This window comes from Emys orbicularis, chromosome 25 (assembly GCF_028017835.1).
Source record: "Emys orbicularis isolate rEmyOrb1 chromosome 25, rEmyOrb1.hap1, whole genome shotgun sequence".
NCBI classification, from domain to species: domain Eukaryota; kingdom Metazoa; phylum Chordata; order Testudines; family Emydidae; genus Emys; species Emys orbicularis.
In genome coordinates this window covers 2716392-2722792 of record NC_088707.1, presented here as the reverse complement: position 1 = coordinate 2722792, position 6401 = coordinate 2716392, and positions in this window count along the sequence as shown.

Below are 6401 nucleotides of genomic sequence, written 5' to 3'. Positions count from 1 at the left end.
TGGCTGTACACTCTATGGCTCTAAGCTGCAGCTATGAGCGAAGGTGCTCTCTGCTGGGAGTGCACTACCCGGACTCCCAGTCCAGACATCCCGAGTCTTGGAGGAGGAAGAACTTTAAGGCAACACTGCAGCATTGAAGACACGTTTCCCCCCCTCTTTTCCCCAGACTTCCAGGAGGTGACACCGGGGATGTTGCACTGAGGACTTACACAGGGCAAGTAGCTGCTGTCTGGGTGGCCCCTAATGCTACCTTAACGGCAAAGGGGCAGTGGGGAGAATCTACAATACAATGAAGAAGGTGACAGTGGCCGTAGATTGGGGTAGGGCCACCTGATGCTCTGGGCCTTGATCCATTCCGTCCGTCCATCTCAGGTCTTTGCACAGCCCCCATCCCCGGAGGTTCTGAGCACCTCACGATTTTGTTAATGTATTTATGCCCCCAGCCGGGGAGGCAGGCAGGGCTGTTGTCCCTATTTCACAGAGAAGGATCTGAGAGAGAGACTGAGATGCAGATGTGTAAAGGTATTCAGGCCTTGGGGTGCTCAGCGTCACAATGCCGAACTGACCGAGGAGCCTCCATGTCATTTTCAGAAGAGATTTAGGCATGTAGGAGCCAAAATCCCATTGACAGTCATCACAACGCCTGGACGCCTTTCGAAATCTGGGGCTAAGTGGCTTGTCCACAATCCCACACCAAGCTTGTGGCAGAGCAGGGACCCGGCTGTCCTGAGAACCCGGCTACCGCTCTAACCACTGGGCTATCCTTCCTCTCAAGGCACCACTCACTATCCACCTAAGCCAGCACTCTCCGGATTCCCTAGTCCAGGAACAGCTCCCCCATTGCCATTCAGACTGGAAAGAACACTTACAGTGTTAACAGTGAGGGTAATTAGCCAGTGAAACAATTGCCCCAGCACTGGGCGTTTTGAAATCAGGATGGGGGGTTATTGTGGGGAAATTCTCTGGCCTGTGCCGTATAGGGGGTCGGACGACATGCGCACAATGGTCCCTTCTGGCCTTGGGATCTACGACCCTGGAGGCAAGGGACTGGAAAAGGCAAGGCTATTGTTCTGGGAGCCAGGTTCTTTGTCAGTGAGGTGAAGCGAGAATAGTCCCTCTCCAGGTGGACTTTTCCTCTTCTGTCTCCGCAGCCCACGCTGTTTGTCCGGGTCTGAATACCACCGAGCGGGATGACTGAGAGGGAAGTAACCCCAGAGGGGAAGCTGCACCTAAGTTTGCTCAGCAGAACGGCCGGATGGTGGGAGGCATTTCTGGTCTCAGCCAGGTGTGTTAATTACACTTAGCATTGGTGATAAGGAGGGCGAAGCCGGTAAGGAGGGGGAGCTGGAGATGGGAGGGGAGAGGCAGGGTCACAAGGTGCTGGGAGCCGATGGATGGGTGAGGAACCAGAGGATCAAGGAGAAAGAGGTGAGATCAGAGAATCATAGAGATATGGGACTGGAAGGGACCTTGAGAGGTCATCTAGTCCAGGCCCCTGCACTGAAGCAAGACCCCCAGTTTGAGAACCCCTGACTTATAACAACCTTTTAAATCCTTGAAGACTTATGTCCCCTCTCAGTCTTCTCTTCTCCAGACTAAACAAACCATTTTTTCCCCATTCTTTCCTTATAGGTCATGTTTTCTGGACCTTTAATCATTTTTGATTCTGTCCTTTGGACTTTCTCCAATTTGTCCACATCTTTCCTGAAGCATGGTGCCCAGAACTGGCTGCAAGACTCCAGTTGAGGCCTTATCAGTGCTGAGTAGAGCGGAAGAATTACTTCTCATGTCTTCCTTCAACATTCCTGCTAATACATCCCAGAATGATGTTCACTTCCCCCCCACAATGATATTGCATTGCTGACTCATGTTTAGCCTGTGATTCAATATAACCCCCTGATCCCTTTCTGCAGTACTCCTTCCTTGGCAGTCATTTCCCATTTTGTATTTGTGCAACTGATTATTCCTTCCTCAGTGGAGTACTTGGCATTTGTCCTTATTGAATTTCAGCCTAGTTATTTCAAATCATTTCTTCAGTTTGTCCAGATCATTTTGAATTCTAATCCTGTCCGCCAAAGTGCTTGCAATCCCTCCCAGCTTGGTATCATCTGCAGCCTTTATAAGTGTGCTCTCTATGCCATTATCCAAATCATTTACAACGATATTGAATAGAACCGGACCGAGGATAGATCCCTGCGGGACTCCTCTTGATATGACCTTCCAGTTTGACTGTGAACTATTGATCGCTACTCTCGGAGTATGGTTTTCCAACCAGTTGTGCACCCACCTTATGGTAAGTTCATCTAGGCTATATTTCCCTAGTTTGCTTATCATAGAATCATAGAATATTAGGGTTGGAAGGGACCTCAGGAGGTCATCTAGTCCAACCCCCTGCTCAAAGCAGAACCAATCCCCAACTAAATCATCCCAGCCAGAGCTTTGTCAAGCCGGGCCTTAAAAACCTCTAAGGATGGAGATTCCACCACCTCCCTAGGCAACCCATTCCAGTGCTTCACCACCATCCTAGTGAAATAGTGTTTCCTAATATCCAACCTAAACCTCCCCCACTGCAACTTGAGACCATTACTCATTATTCTGTCATCTGTCACCACTGAGAACAGCCGAGCTCCATCCTCTTTGGAACCCCCTTCAGGTAGTTGAAGGCTGCTATCAAATTTCCCCTCATTCTTCTCTTCTGCAGACTAAACAAGCCCAGTTCCCTCAGCCTCTCCTCGTAAGTCATGTGCCCCAGCCCCCTAATCATTTTCGTTGCCCTCCGCTGGACTCCTTCCAATTTATCCACATCCTTTCTGTAGTGGGGGGCCTAAAACTGGATGCAATATTCCAGATGTGGCCTCACCAGTGCCGAATAGAGAGGAATAATCACTTCCCTCGATCTGCCTGCAATGCTTCTACTAATGCAGCCCAATATGCCGTTAGCCTTCTTGGCAACAAGGGCACACTGCTGACTCATATCCAGCTTCTCGTTTGCTGTAATCCCCAGGTCCTTTTCTGCAGAACTGCCGCTTAGCTAGTCAGTCCCACGCCTGTAGCAGTGCATGGGATTCTTCCGTCCTAAGTGCAGGACTCTGCACTTGGCCTTGTTGAACCTCATCAGATTTCTTTTGGCCCAATCCTCCAATTTGTCTAGGTCACTCTGGAAGCTATCCCAACCCTCCAGCATATCTACCTCTCCCCCCAGCTTAGTGTCATCCGCGAACTTGCTGAGGGTGCAGTCCACGCCATCCTCCAGATCATTATGAGAATATCACATGAGACAGTAACAAAAACATTGCCAAAGGGGAGATACACCTCTACCTTGATATAACTCTGTCCTCGGGAGCCAAAAAATCTTACCGCGTTATAGGTGAAGCCACATTATATCCAACTTGCTTTGATCCACCGGAGTGCGCAGCCCCGCCCCCCCCCGGAGCGCTGCTTTACCGCGTTATATCCGAATCCGTGTTATATCGGGTCACGTTATATCGGGGTAGAGGTGTATATCACTTCTACTGTTTTCCCCTATCCACAAGGTTTGTTACCTGTCAAAGGAGGACACATGAGGTTCGTTTGACCTGATTTGCTCTTGACAAATCCATGCTGACTGTTACTTATCACCTTATTATCTTCTAGGTGTTTACAAATGGATTGTTTGATTATTTGCTCCATTATCCTTCCAGGTACTAGAGTTAATAATTCCCTGGGTTGTCCTTATTCCCCTTTTTATACCTAGATAGTATATTTGCTCTTTTCCAGGCCTCTGGGATCTCTCCCCTCCTCCGCGTTCTGAACAATCATCACTAATGCCTCAGAGATCTCTTCAGCCCGTTGCTTAAGTGTTCTAGGATGTATTTCGTCAGGCCCTGCTGCCCTTGAAGACTTGTCTAAGTAATTCTTAACTTGTTCTTTCCCTATTTTAGCCTCAGATCCTACCCCATTTACACCGATGTCCACTATGCTAATCATCTGATCGCTGCTCACCTTTTCACTGGAAACTGAAACAAAACAGGCATTTGGCGCTTCAGCCATATCGTGAGCCTATGGGGTTGTGGCGAGTGCGAATCGTGGGGAGCCGGAAACCTGCCAGGAGGATCATTGTGGGTGGGCCAGTGGGGTGCTGGGAGCCTAAGAACATAAGAGCAGCCAGACTGGGTCAGACCAAAGGTCCATCTAGCTCAGTATCCTGTCTCCTGACAGTGGTCAATGCCAGGTGCCCCAGAGGGAATGAACAGAACAGGGAATCATCAAGTGATCCATCCCCTGTCGCCCATTCCCAGCTTCTGGCAAACAGAGGCTAGGGACACCATCCCTGCCCAGCCTGGCTAATAGCCATTGATGGACCTATCCTCCATGAAGTTATCTAGTTCTTTTTTGAACCCTGTTATAGTCTTGGCCTTCACAACATCCTCTGGCAAAGAGTTCCACAGGTTGACTGTGCATTGTGTGAAGAAATCACATTTAGGATCTACTTATGCAGCTCCTAGAATAACAGGATCCTGACCCATGGCTGGGTCCTACATTCATACAAATAATAAATAATGATGCTCATTCATCATGGGCCTGACCTAACCCCCAATGAAGTCTATGGGAGCCTTTCCACTGAGTTTGGTGGGCTTTGGATGAGGCCCCAGGGAACCACTGTATATCTCAGCCACCTCTGCTGTCTGGGTCAGGGTGCTCCATCAGCTTGTTTTCCATTCTCTGATTAGGCACCACTCGGGCACCGGGTGCATAGTGGTGTGATCCCAGCTGCAAAGCTGGTGTCCACCTGCAGCAAGAGTCTGGTTCCGTTGTGGCCAATGCCTTTGTTTGCAGCCGCTGAGTGGCAGGTGGTGCTGCAGATGGGCCCCTCCGCTGCTCACCCTCCTCGGTGTTTGCTCACAGGGGAGAGCCCAGGGACGGTAAAGCCTCGGCTGCCCTGCCTAGACGCATGGCAACGGGCTGACACCTGGGCACCGCCGCACTAGGCTGAAAACACTTTGGAGGTGTTTATGAAAGTGGGAGGCGGCTAACGTCAGCTAGAGCAGGTGCCAGCATGGTCTACATGGCCTACATACTTCCTCCGGACACAGTCAGCCGCTGACTCTCTCAACCCTGGCCTGCAATCCCCCTGCTCGACGGGGCCTGGTCTCCCACCCAGCCCCCTGTTCCAGTGCTGCAGCCACATGCACAACTGTCGAGGCAGCTCCGTGCTATTCCAGTCCCAAGCTTCCCACATTGCGACGCCCCTCAGGCCAGCCCTGCAGCGCCCCCAGCTCCCCTCCTCGGCAGGCTCAGCAGAAAGACCCAGGGTTGAGTAGAGCGGATGGAGGTGCAGTCTGTCCAGGAGCAGGGTTGAGGTAGAACTGGTCGGGCCGGTGCATATGGGCTGCTTGCCTTGCTGCTGCCCATATTCTAACCAGGGTGGATAAAAAACAGTGATTTTTTTTTAAATCAAAAATCAGTTTTTTGTTATTTAAATCGGATTTAAGCTACATTATAGCGCAAAGCTATCTCATCATGGAATAGGGATTATAAATTCTAATTCTATAGTATGAAACAATGTATTCATGTAACGTTTAAAAAAAGTTTTGTAAATGAGTTCCAATAGTTCATGGATTAGGGACCCAATCTTAAGGGGTTCCAGGGGCTTCTGTGTAGATTATTTAGTTAATCTTTCTATCTACCCAATGGGACTCAGGACTCAGTCTAGAAGATACCATCAGAGATGCTTAGTTTTGCAAGTTCTCAAACTGTGGATTTGTGTCTCCAGAGATAACATGCTCGTTAACAGCAAAAATGTTTTTAAACAAACAAACAAATAAATAAATAATATATAGAGGTGAGAAATAACAGACCTCAACCCTATTGTCCCTCTGCAAATTTGTGTACACAGAGTCAATCCCTTACCTCTCGCTAAAAGTGCAAAGTTTCAAAAAGTTCAATGAACAGAAGATTGTTGGGGGCGGAATAGATCTGGACAAGGAGAAAAAGTCTGGAGATAAATGTGAGAAGCGAGGGGCATATGCTTGTTTTGTTAAAATATTATATGTTTGCTGTTGAATAAAAAAATCCAGAATACATAACGTTGTTGTTTTAGTTAAATAAAACAATTTAAATGTCTGTCTGGTGATGTTCTCCTCCTAATACAGCACGGCAAGGAAATCCTCCATATATTAATGATTAACCTGCTGAATTGGAGATAGTTCACCTCCCAATGACTTCATAAATATCTGCTTCAATCACCTTTGGTAAATGAAATAACCAAACAATCATTCATTTTCTGATATAGCTGTAAAACTAATCTGAAAAGTTTTCAAAATAAATCACTTTAAAAATGTATAGTGTGTACCTTCTAAAAATGAAACCGACATCTATCTCTGAGTTGAGAAGTATATGTATTAAGGTTATAACAACCAACA